The 19,549-nt window shown below is 47.4% G+C and overlaps 1 pseudogene; it reads left to right on the forward strand.

Moving 5' to 3' along the window:
* The first annotated feature begins 16,024 nt into the window (after positions 1-16,024).
* On the forward strand, positions 16,025-19,052 carry LOC144177703 (uncharacterized; annotated as a pseudogene).
* The last annotated feature ends 497 nt before the right edge of the window (positions 19,053-19,549 follow it).

Below are 19,549 nucleotides of genomic sequence, written 5' to 3' on the forward strand. Positions count from 1 at the left end.
TCACATTAATGGTAAACAAAAAAAAATGTTGATGATGATGATGGTTGAGGTTTTTTGGCGCAAGGCCGACTAAGGGAAAAGAGTGCCAAAGAAACAAAAAAATGTTGAACAGAAGTAAATTAAAGCGTTAATTTTGGACATCTACCGAAATTGGGTTTTAGGCGGTGATGCTCCCCGTCTGTTTAGCGTTAGTTTCCACGCGCGGCGGCGCAAACACAACTTCTCTACGTAAAATTATATCAACTGACGAAATGACAAACTTAAAGCTAAAATGTTAAAAGAATGACTGGTACACCCCGTGCATCAAAAATTCCGCACCGAGACGTCCTGCACCGAAGTGTCCGTGCACCGAAATGTCCGTGCACCGAAGTGTCCGCGCACCGAACAGTCCGTGCACCGAAATGTCCGTGCACCGAAAAGTCCGTGCACCGAACTGTCCACCCTGAAACGTCCTGCGCCGAAATGTCCTACACCGATATGTCCCGATCCCTTGCTGCGTGAGCTAGTCGCGATCAGGCGTCCGCACGTCGTGGAACTCTGCCGTGACTTCCTGGAACACGGCCGGAGTCAAAAACTATCTTCCTGAGCGGGAAGAAAGCGGGAAATCTGGTCGTGCCTGGAATTAGTTGCTGTGACAGAGAAAACCTTGGAGAGGGGTGAGAAGAACATACGCACGCAACCGGGACTAACGCATGTAGTCTCGAAGTGCTTGCCCATAAGAGCCTGATGACCCTTCTTTCTTAGGCATGCCCTTAAAGGCCACCTGCACTCAAAATTTTGTTTGTCTAAATAAGTAGTCTATGCTCTTAAAATCACCATGGCGAAATCCTTACCTTCGTAATCACAGAGAGCGCTAGGTACCGCCGTTCGAAGTTCCTCCCAGCAGACGACGTTTGCACCTGGCGGAGAGTCACCGAAACACGTTCCGTGCGGCCTGTGACGGAGGTTTGGGAACCTGTCCCGTGAAGCCCGCGCTTCTCCGGTGACTTGCAGGGCGCTCCACCGGGCGCAGGGATGCGTTCGCCCGGGGTTTCTCTGCTACACCAGCGCGATATACCGCGGTCGCCGTCACATGTTTAACCGAAACGCATAGGAAGCAATACCCGCCATTTTTTCAATGCAAAAAAAAAGATCAGAAGCCAACAAACTATTCACGCGCTTGCGAACGTCTTGGAGTTAGCAAAACTTTTTACTTGAAAATAATATTTTTACTCAAAGAAAATTCCTATCGCATTTACCACAGCAAAAAAATATAATTTAAATTCTTGACCACTTGCACTTCCGCGTCCAATCGTGGCCATATTTCGGCTGGCCCAATGCCACATCCATCCTTTACCCCTTTCCAAAAGTTTGAAAACCTAAATATAATTGTTGTACACGCGGCAATAAACAATTGTGCGACTTTTACCTTACTCGCTAGTGAATCAAAATCAGCCTTTCTCGTAGTAACGAATACATCCGCACAAATATAGGCTGTCGTCTTCGCGAAGTGCGAAAGCTAACGAAACTGCTCCTCTCCTAAACAATAAACTAGCTTTCTTTTTTTCAATTCCCAAGTGAAGTATTTACTGTGAGCGTTAGATTTGTTTTAGTTTATTCGAAAGAAAAATGTTTTCAACAGCACCTGTCTCTGGTTAAAGTAGAAAACCGCGGTAGATAGAAAATTTTTTCGTGTTTTAGCGCATGATTCAGTTGTATAAGCTGGCTTATAGTTTCAGACCACTTTTATAATTCGATTCTCGATGTGCAGCAAGGCGAAAAATACTGGGCCGATATTAGAGAAGCAGTTTGTATGTAATGAATAGTAGAAATGATGATTGATCGCCGCCCGCGTGCGGTTTGTTCTCTTCAAAGAGAGCGATGTGATAGCCGAGGCGTCGGCTATAACGAAATCTGCTTTTCGAAATCGTACGGGCAAGTAGCTTTGTAAATCAGTGTCCGCTTTTTGACTTGCAATGCCGAAAATTGCTACTCCGGCAGTTATTATGATGTAAAAAAATTACTGTCGGGCAGTCCACTTCATCTCGACTGATAGCAGCGGGATGCCGGAATTGCGTCTAACTCCATTAGCATGGGCAAACTTTAGTATAAGTTCTTCTGTGGAAATAACAGCGAAACGCGGCGCTACCAAGCGCATTTGAAGGCGGCTCTGACCGGCCGCCGGTTATGGGGCGGCCGCTTCTGTTCCATCCCGTACGTCACGTGCGCCCGCCGCTATGGTCGCCTTTTCTATTCAGTTTCGGTTCCGAAAACGCCAAGGTCGCGAGCCGTTTGTGTCGCGCACGTCGATGTTTGAAGCGCAGTATTTTGCATTTCGTACCCTTTTTATATGTGCTATTAGGTAACATTATTTTTACGTTGTGGAAAAATTGAGTGCAGTTGGCCTTTAAGTATTCTGTAGATAATGAAGCCGCCTGGTTCTCGCGTGACAAATTTTGGTTTTCCTTACGGTTTCCCCTTTTGTATGCCATGATGAACGGTTAAATAAAATAAAAGCTGAAAGCCCGGTAAATAAGTGGAAGAAGGAAGGAGGGTCGAGTGGAAATGTCGCCGAAATATCTTTCAGTGATGAAAACAATAGAAGGTAAAGTGCTCAGGATTCATGCCCCACGCCTGCGTTGACGTCTGCATATTCACACGCAAAATGAGCAGTATTCCGCTCTTTCACTCGGTTTAGAGGAATAAAAGTGTATTATTTCAATTTGAATTTTCTTTACCGAGTAACTCTATTACCGGGACCTTGCAGGGCACTGCATTCGCACAAGAATATATAATTAGCGAATGTTACGGTTAAATAGTTATAATAGCGTAAACAGAGATACGTTGTGCGGAATTCTGATAAATACAATACCAGAAAAATACAAAATAAAAAATATTACCAACAACTATAGAACTAAAAACTGCAGCTTCAAACATATACAACCAACGAAGAATGAAATGAAAAGCTGGAAATTAACGCCGGAAACACACATAAAATACCAAAAGCTGGCCAAATATCGAAAGTGCATACTGAAATGAACAGATAGTTTACTGAGAGTTTTTGTGAGAGTACGCGATACAACAGTCCAGCAAGATGCAACTAATTTAAGCCAACGTAAGGTTTTGTGGAATCATTTTGCTTGCAGAGGTGCCCGGGACCATTTGTTCCGGGACCTGTTCCGGAACCATTTGTTCCTACACCCGTGCGTATTGCGGTGTTTTGATTGAATGTAGTAAAGCCTAGTTGTGAGTTTGGGCAGTAAAACCGTGAAGACTAGGCTCCCATGACGTCAAATCAAGTGGTAAACAAACGAACATACGTATTTACACGTGCATGTTGCATGCACTGGGGTGTGATATTGAAGCTGACATGAAAATACAGACATTCAGATGCGCTTTTGGCTTGTGATAATTGAAACGGGGATTACCGAATGCGTTCAAGAGCTCTTAGTTGAACTACCAGACCCAAAGTTTTTGTATTGCTAAAACACCTTGCTTCGACATAATTACGTGTGCTCTTCAATTATTAATCAATAAAGGCATACTCACATTTTCTTCTCGCCTTCGCTTGCAAAATGTCTTCATTTGTTTCTTTATTCAAAATAAAGTTAAGTATATTGAAGAGCCTCTGCTGCTTGTATGCTTGAATGCAGTAGAATTGACCTAATTGAAGAACGCATGAGGTAAGCTCGATTGACACATATTGCAGTAATGAATGTCAATAGCACGCGAAAAAGTCGATCCCAATGTAAAACAAAAGCCTACAAAAGCGGCACCCCCCCCAGGAAAGCACTATTACTTGTGGCAGCCGTAATTCGGCATGGAATAATTTAAGCACCACGTATTCATTGGTGGACCCGAAAGACTCGTTTTTTTCCCCGCAGCAGACACCGATGAGGTCCACAATTTTTTCCTTTACCTGCGGCTTCTATAGCTTCAAACAAGTCGAGAGAATATGTGCGCTTGTTTAGCCTACATCTTCCAATTATTATGCGGCATTTGCCATTAGTATACTCGCAATTACTATTTTTATTTTGCATGTATCAGTCCGCACAGATGCCGCCAGGCGCCTCCGCCGGAACGACCGGTCCGCCGATCACCGTCTACCGGCTTCGGGCTAATGAACCTTTTTCCAGTAGCGCTCCGCGCATGCGCTACTCTCGCTCCCAGCGACCGATCCACCATTATTGTGGGGCAAAAGGTAAACAAAACGACGCCATAGTGGATTAGCCGGTTGCGGACGCCGACTCAGCTAAGTACTGCTCTGTTTTCTGAGCCCTGAAAGCGGCTTACAGTAAGGCGCTACGGCTGCCATCGAAAATATTCTCTGCCACAAAAACCACGCATGGCGCCTGGGACGCCTTGGGTGGCAGGCTAGCAGATGCACTAGCGTACGGGCCCCAGCCTTTCTGTCTAGACTTGCGTGTCACCCAGGGCAAAGTTTTCCGCAAATAAAGAATGTTATTTTTGTTATTATTTTCATTAATATTGTTACGAGGATAGAAGAGGGAACACAATTTATTCACGCTATTCCAGTATTTACTGTAGACAGCACAGCAAGCCGGAGTCTGACGTGATCTTCGTCTTCCTTCACGAGCCCAAAAACGTCCCTCGTCGTCGTCGTCGTCATTCGTGACACCAGCGGGTAACATAACCCCCCGGGACGAGGCGCCGTCCCGGCAAACTTTACAGAGCTGTTAGGCTGGGGCAAACATATGGCTTGAGCCGGACAACATGCACGATGTCTGTTGGAGGATGGGCAGGCGAGGACTGGAGCGGGGATATCTCGTAAGTCACAACAGTGACTTGGCGCACGACTCGATAAGGGCCAGAGTAGCGAGGAAGGAGTTTAGCGGAGAGGCCCACACGACGCGTAGGTGTCCACAAAAGCACAAGGGTACCTGGATGAAATTTGGCTGTGGAACGGTGCTTATCGTAGCGAAGCTTGCTGGAGGCCTGGGATGTCGTAAGACGGGAGCGTGCAATTTGACGAAGCGCGTCGGCCTTGGCGATGACGTCGCTGGCATATTCAGTGGGGCTTGCCGCCGAGGGAATCAGTGTCCAATGGCACGGTGGGGTGTCGACCGTACAGTAGGTAAAACGGGGAATACCCCGCGGTGTGGTGGCAAGAGGAATTGTACGCGAAGGTCACGTACGGCAGAGCACCGTCCCAATCACGGTGGTCGGGGGAGTCGTACATAGATAGCATGTTGGTCAGGGTTTGATTGAGTCGCTCCGCTAAGCCATTTGTTTGAGGATGGTAAGCGGTTGCGAATTTATGTTTAGTCGAGCACGAGTGGAGAATGTCAGCGATCACTTTGGAGAGGAAGTAGCGGCCACGATCAGTAAGCAGCTGCTAGGGGCTCCGTGCACGAGAATGACGTCGTTGAGCAGAAAGTCTGCGACGTCGGTGGCGCAGCTGGTAGGAAGAGCACGGGTGATGGCATACCGGGTCGCATAATCAGTGGCCACCGCAACCCACTTGTTACCTGCGGTCGACGTAGGGAATGGCCCCAAGAGGTCGAGACCTACTCGGAAGGATGGTTCGGATGGCACGTCCAATGGTTGGAGGGGCCCAGCTGGGAGAGAAGTTGGTGTTTTGCGGCGTTGGCAGGTGTCGCAGGCGTTAACGTAACGTTTCACAGCACGGTATAAACCCGGCCAAAAGAAACGACGCTTGATACGGTCGTAGGTGCGAGCTACGCCAAGATGTCCAGATGTGGGATGATCGTGGAACTGTTGAAGTATGTCTAGGCGAAGTTGTTTTGGTACGACCGGTAACAGCTCAGGTCCGTCGCAGGAGAGATTTTGTCGGTATAGAGTACCGTCTTGGAGGTGATAAAGGCGGCACGACGGGTGTCGTGCCGCCTTAGAGGAGAGAGTGTCGATTAGGGACCGTAAGGAGTCGTCGCAGCGTTGTTCATCGGCCAAATGGTGCAAATCGGAGATGGCTAAAACGACGGCGTCGGTGTCATGGCAGATGACACGGACCATGTAGCGATGAAGCGATGTATTTACATATTAATGAAAGAACTATTTACATAATGCCAAAACGGAGCCCGGCCTGGCAACGCGGCGCACACAGCTCTTCTTCGTCGTCACCATCCTTGGTGGTGGGCCATGGCACCACGGGGATTGTCCGCCACGTACCGTGACAATATCTATCATTCGAAAACTGGAACAGAAGCGGAGAAGTATATCCAAGCGCCATTCTACATATCCCAAAGTTGGACCGCTAGCTTAAAGCAAATTATTAACTTTCCTATAAAGGTGACGCCTTGCGGATTCATCTTATCTTAGACCAATACGAGAGTGTAATTATCTTCCACGTATGATTGTACCAACTGTTTATAATGAAGATTTTCACCGCACTTTGTGGAAATATTTTGTTATTTGTTCTCATATTTGATGCTTAGTGTTATGTATCTCCCTGCTGTATTGCATTCAAAGGCAAGCAGGTATCAAATAAATAAATAAATAAATAAACAAACTCGCGGAGCCGCAAGTTCGCCTCCGACGGGTTGAGAAACTTACGCATTCAAACTTGACCAATGAAATATTTATTGTTTTTTTTCGTTGGAGTATGCAAGGTTTGCTGTATGAATACTACCATTGCTATGTTATGAGTTTTAAACAAATTATTAAACTCTAGTCTTACGCCTTTCCTTCCGTGAACACAGAGGGATACAGCTGCAGCCAACTGAATAAAGTCGTCATTCGCAACGCGTCTAGAATTTTTTTACCGTAGTACGACATGTGAGGAAAATTAAGTTCTTTGGGCTAATAAATGGTGTGCACGTAACTCATAAAAACAACATTAAAAATAGATTGAAAATGAAAGGACTTGTTCAATCTCTCCTAAGATCAGCAATGTGAAAGATCATCATAAAAGTTGATGGAGTAGAAAATTTCTTTGCAAGAAAAATGGGCAAATACTGAACACAGTTTTTGCGTGAAAGAAATTAATTCAATGCTCCTAAGTTTTTGTGGAGTACCAAAACGCTTCGTAAAGGCATTAGCGCCGATTTTATATACAACAAAACTGGTCAAGCAACTGTTTATAAACAGTTGATTTAGTCAGAATGAAACTGATCAGAAAGATTGTCCTAAAAGAAATTGGCTAACCGCGGCACTTTCATCTTTGGGAAATTTTACACACTAAAGTATGCGCCTTCCGCACTAAAGTATGCTCCTTCCCGTCCTTCCCAGTTTATTATAGGTAAGCCGCCCCACAGAAGATATCAGGACACGGACAATACATCTATTCCAGCAAGCAAAGAAATGAATATTTTCTTTATTCGACAGTAAATGAGGCACAGAAAATAAAGGAACGACCATTTGTGAGCACTGTAGATGAAATGAATTTTGATGTCAACTGACCCTGATAATTAAGAGAGGCTGCGCTGAAGGCTGGGCGGCTGGTGGTTGCACGCGGGCTCACTTTGATGTGGCTGCATTGGACCCAAAATGCTGGGTTTGTGCTGCTGCACAGAGCGACTAAGTCATCTGCTTGTGCGACATGCAGTGACCGGCCTCCGTACAGTTAACGTACTGTGGCTGAACTCTAATGCCTGTAGCATGGCCGTATTTTTGGCAGCTTTACTCCGGCTGAAGTCCGACGACCGCATCTCCGCGGTCGTCCGGTGGCCGTACTTCGGCCGTACACGGGTGGCTTTGGAATGGCCGGAGCCCTACGGCTGGAATGTGGCCTAATGAACGTAAGCCGGAAGACTGGCCGACGGACACTGGCCGTTGGACAGCCATGGGAGTACGGCCGTATACGGCCAAAAGGCCCACATTTGGACATGGGCCGAACATGGCTGCGGGAAAAAGGCCGGATAGAAAATCACTGGCCAAAGTACACCGGCTTGATTTAGGCCGAACAGTTCTGTGCTGCCTGGACGCCTCCCGTCATCCTTACCCTGGGTCATGTTCCGGGGTAGGGGCTTGGTTTCGATTGCCTCCTTCCACCTCTTGGGTAGGGGAACCGTCGTGGGTATTGGTTCCATCCGCCATCCCAGCTGGCGAAGGACGGCGCGTCCGTGTTCTGTGCTACGGAGTCTGGCGCGTTCATTAGAAAGGTGAGCTTTTACCAGCTCGTCCACCGTGCTGTGGACGCCCATGTCCTGCAGTCGTCGGGTTAACGAGTACATGGGAACGCCCAGAGCTTGCTTCGTTGCCTTGCGAATGAGCGTGTCGAGGGTGTTTCTCTGCGTCCTCGTTAGCTGGAGATACAGGACCGAGCAGGTGACCCTCGAAACGACAAACGCCCGCACCAGGTGGATGGCGTCGTCCTCTTTGAGGCCTCTGTTTCTGTTAGACACCCGGCCTAACATGCCCAGTACCTGTTCCGTGGTGGTTTTGATTTTAACGACGGCGGTGTCCCCTTTCCCGTTGTTCTGCAGCAGCAGGCCCAGTATCCTACACTGCTGCGCCTGTTAATCTCTATGCCGTCGATGCTGACCGTAATGGCCGGTTGGCGCGCCTTCTTGGGTCTTCCCGGCTGTATGAGTAAAAGTTCCGACTTCTGCGGTGCGCAGCTCAACCCGCACGACTTCGCGTACTCGTGCACGGTCGTGGCCGCACGCTGCAAGGAATCCTCGATCCACCCGTCGGGAATCGATCCACCCGTCGGGCGATCCACACGACGGGAATATTGTGGCTCAAGCTTTTGTGGTGCCTTTGTGAAAAATTTCTGAAAACATGCCTTTTGTTGCGTTTTTATTTCGCTAATTCAACACCAAAAATTATTACACGGCTTCAGTCATGGTCCCAAATCAAAGAAAAATGCAAGCGCAGTATTCTAAAATATTTTCATTCTACATAGTTTCACTCTTTATTTAGAATTTACTTTCTATAGCCACATTTTGCTCGTTTGCAGAAATTTTAAGGAGCCCTCAGACAACGGAAATATTTTTTAATGAAAATACTCCGTGCAGACCTAAACCTCATCGGCAACTAGCACAAATATTTAAAATGAAATTGGCTGTGGTCGATTTTTGGGCTGGGACATTTCGCGTGGAATGACCCTAAAATTTTTCAGCATGACGATTATATAATAGCATAAGCTATCACATATCATTTATGCATCTCTAATTAACTTTTTAAGACTGAATATAGCTAAGAAGTTTTGAGTTCATTGTAGAGGCTGACTGGGAACAGGTAATGCAGCAGTTTGCAACAAAAAATATTTTGCAAGAAATTTTTTCGTGTACTTTATTTCAGTGTGCTTTGGATAAAATCCAGACATACGACCCATTGTTATAAGCAAATGCGTAGGAATGATAGTACCACTGTAGCTACGCACTTTGTATTTCAGCAGCCTCTACCCGGGACACAACGGTGATCTTTGGCATGCCTAAGATGGTTGGCGAAAAAGAAGCAGTGTGTGAGAGAAAAGTTGATATCACAAGAGCGAGTTAGCAAAAGACAAACCAGGTGTTGCTGCAGGTTCTTTTCAGAGGAGCCAGTTCGGGAAGGGGAAGCCATGTGTCAATATCTTTTTTTTTGCATTTCAGAAAGGGCATGGAGGAGGGTTGGACGGTGCTAAATTGTGATGCTGCAGTACTTCGAGTGACGCTTTGGGAGACATTATTAAGAACGTGGGTGGCACAGAAAGTCCAGTCCTCTTATCAGTACACGCCCAAGTAGTGCGATAGAAAAAATGAACACGTCAAGAGCAGTGCTTGCAACAATAAATGCTCTTCAAGTGTGCGACATAAGAAGTGGACATTTGCGGGTGCATAACTTTAGGTTTATATTCTGGCAAGCGGGGCTCTTGGACGTGCTTTTTATATCGCCCTGCCTGTGCATGTGATGCTGCGAAACATACCAGTCATGTACTGCCTTCCTGCTGATGTCTCTCAAAGCCTCACCGGAAGTGCTGCGGTGTCACTATCCAGTGCCTTCCGCTCCCCGCCCCCTTTCCCCACGTAAAAGAACTATTTCGACACATGACTTGCCTTTCACCAACTGTCTCCCCTCAAACGTACATGCAGCAACACCTGATTTTTCTTCTGCTATGTCACTCATGTCAGATCAACTCTTCTTTCACACTTTGTGTCTGTCTCACCAATGCTGTATCACCGAGGCAACGCATCTCTTAGTAAGGCATCCTGAAACTGTTGTTTTATGGGCTGATGCTGCTGGTATTTGGTTTCCAAAAAGTACGTGTGTGTGCTTGATATGTAGATGCAAAGCAGGTGAAAGAAGCCTGAACTACTGTGCATATGTCAAAACTTTATTACAACGGCTGTAAAAACCCTAATGAGGATTTAAATAATCAGGCATATTTGATCAGCGGACAGAGCTTCCTCAAGGCAACATTAGACTAAAATAACGCCAAGCACGGCAAACACTAGTTCGGAAAAGTTCTTTTTTCACCCTCCGGTTTTGTGAGAAATGTAACCAGCATAAATGAAAACATGCAAACCAGTTATTCTCGACAGCGAAAAGGCAAAGGAGACAGGGAGAGGGTAAAATGGGGGGCACAAGGAAAGGAGGACTGGTCAGCCTTAAGAGCAGAAATTGACAAATGGAGCAATAGAAGAACGGAATCTTGAAGGGCAGAGTTCAACAACGCCTTCTCAGAGGACTTAAATTGGTGCGAGGGGTCAAATATGGCTGCCGTCGAAACAAAATATAAGTAAAATTATCAGGCTAGGTAAAAGTTGTTCCAGACAGAGCTCACTACGTGCCGTGTGGCTTTTTTCTTCACTTGCGGTAAATTTTCCTATGCGTAATGCACACCTGATGTTATTTTTAATCATTTTTGTGGCCACAACACAAAATGAAGCAGTTTTCCTCCCTTCAACGACCAGGGCAGTAGTCTGAAGTGTTAAGTCTTGAAGTGAACACATGCCCAGAAAACGCAAGGAAAACACCTAAGAGGACGTGGGGGAGAAGCACCAGTTTGCCGATACCGATGTACCAGGGCCGGCAAAACACTCTTGTCAGTCGACATTTTTTAGCGCTAGCCCATATTGCGTCTCTCATGCCAAATCCTCTGTGAGAAATTAGAAAATATTCTGTATTGCCTGCGTATTCCGGCAAAGGAATGTATTTCCGGGTTGGAAGGGAGCCGAGTGAGTACCAGAAGGCTAGTTCGTTCAAACTGAGCAAAGCTGTAGTTGCTTTTTATGGACCCTTTACTGCATGTGTATAATCATTACTTGCTTGCTGCCTAAACAGTGCTGACGTTGTCATCTGTCTGTTTACCGCAATTCAGCTTTTTTCACAATTTTGCGATACAGTTTCACTTCCATTATTGGTAAATGCAAGTAGTGTGAAAGTAGAGAACCTGATAATAAAGCAACTGCTAAGACACCGTGAAAATATGAGGAACGTAGCAATTGTCACATTGCATTTGTGAAGCTGGTGCCCTGTGGGGCTTTTTCCGTAAGGCCTCCTCTATACTCTTTTATTGGTGCCCCACACCTTAGTCCTTTCTATGTCACAGTGATATTCATCTTTTTTGATCGTAAGATGCAGGAGGGGTGGATACACTGTCCTGCGGCGTCTTTTGCTGAATGAAAGTGGTGTTGAAGCCTTCAGAGGAGCACTGGTAAGTATAGCAGTAATTTTTCCAATGAAATCACTTCGCAGGAGCTTTGGAAAAACTGAGTGTTGCTTGTTTGTGTGGTTTTAGGATTTTCAGAAAAACGGTCGTTTGGGTGAAATTGCTTAAATTTCTGGGAATCGTTCCCAGTATTCAAAAATCATCTACCAATTTTTCTATAATTTCGCTCCGAAAACAAAACAACCACAACAAAAAGCAGACAAAAAAGGCGTATTGTGAGGCACTAGCTACCAACCCTCAAAACAACAACCTGGTTTGTTAACCATGTGACTACTGCGACATCGTGACATACCTATTTATTCCATACGAACCCTGGCAGCAATGAATATCTTGCTGTGTGAATAGTTATTGCATTTTTTAAGCTATTCTGGCATTGATAACGATTGTTTCTTGCGAAATGGTCTTCCAGATCAGCCCTGTCATGCTAATATTACAATCAATTAGCTTAGAGCACCCTCATTCAACTCATAAAAAGCTCTCACACAATCGCGATTTCAACAACTTCTGCCAACGTAGTCATGAATAAAATGAGCCACTAGAAGTTGTCTTTAGTAACAGTTTTCTCAGAAAAAATACTTTGGTTGAATTTGTCGCATGGCAGCCAATTACAGCTAGAGTTAAAAGGTGATTGTTTTTCTGTGAATGAAACTGTTTCCCACTACTAAAACCTGTCCCCAACATAAAAACGCTCGAGACGGCCCAAAAAACCAGAAGCTGCCGTATGCATTGCGATGCTAGCTGAGTACACTGCTTCTGGCGTTGATGCTGATGTCTGCTAAAGATAGACTTCGGAATATGGCACGCAGACAGGCGGATGGTAACTCTTTTTACCGCAGAAAATGGACCAATTTTTGGGGTCCAAGAAAACGTTTTTGGGGCCCAAGAAAACATTTTTGTGCTAAACATTGATTAGGCCCATACTTCAGCAGCTCAAAATGCAGAATATTCGTTTCCCTGTCCAACAAGAGCAGCTTAGTAAATTAACAAAATCCGTTTTTGTCAAATGTTGAAAATATGGATAAGGAAGAAGTTGCGTATACCAATTCGCCAATAGTTTAAAAAGTTGATTGATTGATTGATTGTAGAGTTTAACGCGCCGGCGCAACGCAGGCGATGAGGCGCTCCAGAATAATTTTGACCACCTGAGGATCTTTAACGTGCGCCGAAATCTCGTACATACAGGAATTTGTGCTTTTCGCCTCCATCAGAAAAGCGACCGCTGCTGCCGCGAATCGAACCCGCAAGCTCGTGCTAGTTTAAAAAAATGTTTGGAGTATGCATTTTGGCCAAGAATTACAAAAACACACCCTGGAAAAAAAATTTAGTTGCCCGGCACAATTTGTCGTATATGAAAAGAAATTTTACCATGTCTGGTGCCCTCATTGTGCAGTGAAGCCCTACCCGTTTCAAAATGCGCAATTTCGGGTAGTTTTCTGAAAAAAAATCTGGTGGTTTGGCATCATTAGAGGCACTAATTTGACCCCACATAATGGAGAAACTCTTGTCAATGGTTGATATCGCATTGATGGTCAGCTAAATATTCGTGAACCCGCCGCGGTGGCTCAGTGGCTAAGGCGTTGCGCTGCTGAGCACGAGGTCGCGGGTTCGATTCCCGGCCGCGGCGGCCGCTTTTCTGATGGAGGCGAAAAGCAAAAACGCCCGTGTGTTCGAGATTTCGGCGCACGATAAAGATCCCCAGGTGGTCAAAATTAATACGGAGCCGTCGACTACGGCGCGCCTCATCGCCTCCGTTGCGTTGGCGCGTTAAACCCTACAATCAATCAATCATAAATATTCGTGATGTGACAAAAATTGCTTGTGGTTGAAAACAAAACTCGTTCACTGTCAGTTCACTATAATGCTTCTGTCGAAGCTTTCACTTGCTGGTTATTATAATCTTCTGGCTCGATTTTCTAATCCTGCTTTCAGGAATGAGGTGCGATGCGCTGGAACAGTGCTCAGCTAGCTATCCCCGAGTAGCTGTCGCGTGACAAATGAAGCAGGGGTAGCTCTGTGAGCAGCCTGCATTGCAGCTCGACCTAATATTTTCAAAAACAAGCAATACCAAACTTTTTGCAGACTCTGTCAGAATACGTAGTTATACTGAGGGGCAAATCTAGACCTCCGAAAATATCCTCGTACAGAATCAAAACTGAAGCCAATCTCTTTGTCTTAACTTATGTCCGATGACTTGATCTTATCTATATCGACTTTCAGCTCAACTGTTATCCCGCAAACAAGGCATGGGTGAAGTGAAATCACTAACGGCATGCTTTTTGCGAGGAACAGTAGTGGGCGACGATGGCGTTATGGCAAATCGGGTTGAAGTTCTGTAACTGTTTAGTAGTGCCAAATATGAATTGAGCACTGCAGAAATGAAAAAGTTTACTGGAAAAGGGCAGAAAATGCTAAGGGCACTTGTCAGACATGCGGAGACCTTCACAGATAATTTTTCACTGAAAAAAGCTACCCGTTCTCCAAACCAAAGCTCACTAGTGAATAGGTGGTGTCATTTTCTGGAAGTTCTCACCTTTAGACGCTGTCGGATTGCAAAGCTGACGACATCATTTGATACTTGACTTTTTGGGAGCCTTTTGATAAAAAATCTAATGGTAATGCAGCGTAACCACAAGTGACATCCTTTTTTTGTCTAGCGCAGCAGCCACGGCACCTATCAAAAGAAACACCGTAAGAAATCTCAGTGTAGCCAGAGCAGGAAAAGTAGAACTGATTTTAAAACTGCAGTGCCTAGACAAAACAGTGGGATGCGTTATGTGCAAGAGAAATGACAACATGGATATCGGCCATATACAGCATTGATCACCAGTGATCGGCGCTTTATATTGCTGATTTTGTATGCTGTAATTGTTTCTCCGCGCCCCGGTGGTTAGTCTAGGCACTGCACCTATAAAATTGGTTTAAATTTTCCCGCTTAGGCAACCTTGGCATTTTCGGCAAAGTTTTTTGCAAGGTCGGGTGTGTATGTTGTCCCAGAAGGGAGCGTGGCTGCTGCGCTTGAGAAAAAAGCATGCGGCTCATGGTCATGCTGCATTACCATGAAATTTTCTTGATCAAAATTCTCCCATCAAGCGAAATGCCAAATCATGTTGTCAGCTTTGCAACCGACGGCGGTGACAGATGATAATTACCTGGGAATGACCCAAGCTTTCCACTAGTGAGCTTTAGTTCAGAGAAAGGATCGTTTTATCTTGTGAAAGCTCATTTCGGAAGGTTCCCCGCATGTGTTTCAAGTTAACCTGGAATTTTAAGTGCGAATGCACTTTATAAGCGACCCCAAACCATCCACCGCCGGCGGCGGCGGCGGCGGCGTCCGCAGTGCTCCTCTATATTTAAAAAAGAAACAGCATCCGGCGCCAGGTTTCGATCCGAGGACTTTGCGGCCGCAGCGCGACGCTCTACCGACCAAGCCACGGACGCGACGCTGATATCAGTGTTAGTGACGCGCCTTATATCTTTAACGCATTCAAACTACGTCGTCAGCGGCATGCGTTGGCGACTCAGCGGCGTTATAGCGGCTTGATAACTGCGTGGTGTACACGTGATACTACAAACCCGATGGAAGAGATGGAAGAGAAGGCGGCGAGGCGGTGGGCTGCGGGGGCCGAGCGCAAGCGCCGCAAGCGGGCCGACAACCGTGCATTCGCACTTTCACATTCTCCCCCTCGGGGAAATGCGGGGGAATTTTTAAGAGCGAATGCTCTTTATAAGCGACCCCAAACCATCCACCGCCGGCGTCGGCGGCGGCGTCCGCAGTGCTCTTTAAAGAAAAAACAGCATCCGGCGCCAGGTTTCGATCCGAGGACTTTGCGGGCCGCAGCGCGACGCGCTACCGACCAAGCCACTGACGCGACGGTGATATCAGTGTTAGACGCGCCTTATATCTTTAACGCATTCAAACTACGTCGTCAGCGGCGTGCGTTGGCGACTCAGCGGCGTTATAGCGGCTTGATAACTGCGTGGTGTACACGTGATACTACAAACCCGATGGAAGAGATGGAAGAGAAGGCGGCGAGGGGGTGGCTGCGGGGGCCGAGCGCAAGCGCCGCAAGCGGGCCGACAACCGTGCATTCGCACTTTCACATTCTCCCCCTCGGGGAAATGCGGGGGAATTTTTTTTTCATCCCCTTTCCAACAGTTTCCATTCTTTTTTTGTGTTGCAAACTTCATATTTCCTGCTACTACGCAGTTACCAAACTTCAAGCCGATTTGCCATAGCACCCCCGTCGGCTTCTACTATTCCTCGTAAAAAGAATGCCTTCATGATATAGCTTCACTCATGCCCTACTTTTGCGATAACAGCTCCAGCTGAAAGTCAAAAGATAACACCAAGTCACCGGATATCAGTTCAGACAAGGAGAGATTTCCAATCAGCCTTGAACACTGCCAGCTGTTCACTGTATCGCTAGCGCGATCGAACGACGCATGACGCAGGGGTGCGATGGGAAGAAGGCCGCATCTTTATTGTAGCAGTGTTTATATACCGAGCGAGACAGGAAAGGGTGCGTACCCTCGCCGCACTATCGTATCAAAGGGGGCGGGTTTGACACGAGGCGCATGCTGCGCAAGATATGATACATCCTCCTTTGTGTATAAAACAACTGACACGTGAACACAATTGAAAGGCTCACAAAATGTTAAGCACTCATTCACGGCATTTGAACAAAGTTTTCGTTGTAAGCCAGCCGTCTCGGCGCGTTGCGTTGTCGCTGCGATCTTCTTGGAACTTGTGTAACTGTTGTGCCCGGGATCGGGGCCGCGGGCATGTACCCCGGCAACGCAACTGGAACCTCATGCGCCGTAGCAGACGGTGCTTCGTCCTCGCCGCTTTCGGGAAGGTCTGGGCTGAAGTCCTCGCTGGTTAGCAGCAAATGTCGACGATTCCGTCGCAGCTGCCGCCCTTCTTCTGTCGTGACGTCGTAGGACCTTGGATGCCCGGAAGGCCTCACGACTTTAGCTTTCTTCGCCCATGCTCCTTTGGAACGCAGACGAACCGTGGCCCCTGTTTGGAGCGGCGCCAGCAGTCTTCCAGGGCGGTTGGTCTGGGAGCGCTTCACGATGGAGTGTTCCGGTCCGGTCTCCATGTCCGGCAGGGTGTTGCGCAGTCTTCTGCCTTGCAATATCTCCACTGGGGCCATGCCGCACTCCAGTGGCGTTGTCCTGTAAGCAAGAAGACCGAGCGAGAAATCTTGCTTTGCTTCATGCGTTTTTTTCAGGATTCTCTTAATAACCTGGACGCCTTTCTCAGCCAAACCATTCCATTGCGGATATCCTGGACTGGATGTGATGTGTCTGAAGTCGTATGCCCTTAAAAAGGACCTGAACTCGTGATACGAAAATTGCGGGCCATTATCTGACAGGACTTCCATGGGAATGCCGTACCTAGAAAATATGGCGCTGGTCGCCTGAATGATAGAGCTCGCCGATGTGTCACGCAACTGCTCCACTTCCGGAAAATTTGACAGCGCGTCGTATACGCTGAGGTACGACCGTCCACCATACTCGAAGATATCAATGCCAACTTTTTGCCACGGCATCTCGGGCACCGGGCGCATCATTAAAGGTTCTTGCGGCTGAGTATACGCGTACTTCTTGCACACTGCACATTTCTGCACGAATGCATCAATGTCGGCGTTAATGCCTGGCCAAAATACAAGTCGCCTTGCCCTTTCTTTGCATTTGTTGATGCCCATGTGTCCTTGGTGAATTCTTTCTAAAGTGTCTTTCCTCAAACTCTTGGGAATTACCACTTTACATCCTTTCAAGAGGACACCTTTCACCTGCGTCAGCTCTGTAGAGAATGGCCTCAACTGTCCCTCTATGCGTAGCCCGTGTTCCAAACTGTGCAGCACCGCTTTAAAATACGCGTCCCGACTCGTTTCTGCTGCTAGTTGTTTCCATGTGTCATCACTGACAAGAGATGACACGACACTTACGGCGTGCACTTCTACATCATCGCTCCCGACTTCACTGGCATAACTTGAGTTGGGCGCCCGTGACAGCATGTCAGCCAGTAGAAGCTGCTTTCCTGGAACGAATCGCATTTCTGTGTCATAGCGCATCAATCGCAGGAAAAATCGTTGCAGGTGGGGCGGCATATCACCAATGGGTTTCTGGGCGATAGCGAGCAAAGGGTGATGGTCGGTCTCTATGATAACCTTTCGGCCATACACGAAGTGGTGAAAGCGTTCGCAGCCGTAAACGCAAGCCATCGCTTCCTTCTCAATTTGCGAATAACGCTGCTCTGCTTGAGTTAGCACACGGGAGGCATAGGCGACCGGGTTCCATGTGTCATTGTTGCACTGAAGCAGCGCCGCTCCGATACCGTTCTGCGATGCATCGCACGATACTTTCGTGGCTTTCGTGGCGTCGAACACTGAAAGTACGGGCTGCCTGCTGAGGTCAGCGCAAAGTTGCTCCCACTCGAGCGCGTGGTTTGCACTCCATTCAAACATTGTATCTCGCTTCAGCAGGCTTCGCAAGAGAGTTGTCCTTTCGGCTAGTGATGGGAGGTATTTGCCGAAATAATTGACGACTCCTAGCATTCTTTGGACCGCCGATTTGTCCTCTGGCGCAGGCGTCTGGAGCATACATTTTATCAAGGAGGGGCTCGGCCTGATGCCGTCCGTGCTGATGACGTCACCGAGATACTCTATCTCCTGTACGCCGATTGTGCATTTGGCCGGGTTAAACGTTAAGCCAGCTTGTTGGGCTGCTCGTAGTGCCGACCTCAGGCGGGCGTCATGCTCTTGCCGAGTTGTGCCCCAGATAAGAACATCATCAACGTACACCCGGACACCCGGAAGGCCATCAAAAATTTCTGTTAGGGTTTTCTGAAAAACCTCAGATGCCGATGGTATACCAAACGGTAATCGCAAAAAACGGTACCGGCCGAAGGGCGTGGAGAACTTGCAGATTTTAGAAGTTTCTTCATCGAGTGGTATTTGATGGAACCCTGAATTTGTATCTAGTCGAGAGAACAGCGTCGCGCCAGGCAACTCAGCTTTTATGTCCTCACGCCTAGGCATCTCGTAGTGTTCTCGTTTCAGGCATTAATTTATTTTTCTAGGGTCTATGCAAATGCGCAGCTTCCCGTCTTTTTTCCGGGAAATTACAAGTGGACTCACCCAGTCCGTTGGTTCGTCGACTTTTGTGATGATGTGGCCCCGTTCCATGCGCTCGAGTTCTTCTTTGAGGGGCTTATGGAGAGTCAGGGGTACGCGCCGACTTGGTTGGACCACCGGCACCGTTCCCTTGTTGAGGACCATCTTGTAGACGCGTTTGACACAACCCGTACCAGTGAACAAGTGGCGAAAGTCATCGACGATTTCTTCAGAGCTTGTACGAGAGACGGCGTGTATGTGCGGGATCAATCCAAGTTGCTCGCTCGCCTTGACCCTTGTACCACGGCCTGACCCTTGTGTACCACGAAGAAGTCGAGTGCAGCGGTGTGGTCATCCAGCGTCACCTCCATTCGCGTCATCCCTGCATGTTTGATTACACCGCCGCCGTATGAGCGAAGCACAGCGCAGCTGGGCTTCAGTGCTGGCCTCGGATGCATCGTGCTGAACATTCCGAAGGGCAGTAAATTTGCCTGTGATCCTGTGTCAATCTTCAGTGTGACTTGGATGCTTTGTACTTGCGCCTGAAGTACTCAATCACGTTGACTTGTCACTCTTCTTACAGACACATCGAGCACTTCAAAGTCGTCTTCATGCCTTCCCACCTCGTCAACTTGCGATGCGTTTCTGCAACATATGGCGAAGTGGTTTTTTCGTTGGCATCTTCGGCATGTCCGTCCGTATGCAGGGCAGTTTCTTATAGCGTGCGTGCGTGCGCACTTCTGGCATCTGCGTTTGCCTTGTCGATTTTCATCTTGGCTCTGCTTCGAATTCCGCACAGCGTTTACTTGATTTTGCTGGCTGTCCCATACGCCTCGGTGAGCCGCTGTTGCCTCCGCTGCCTTGCAAACTT

This window comes from Haemaphysalis longicornis, unplaced genomic scaffold (assembly GCF_048455015.1).
Source record: "Haemaphysalis longicornis isolate Haplotype H1 unplaced genomic scaffold, Haemaphysalis longicornis Haplotype H1 scaffold_30, whole genome shotgun sequence".
NCBI lineage: Eukaryota > Metazoa > Arthropoda > Arachnida > Ixodida > Ixodidae > Haemaphysalis > Haemaphysalis longicornis.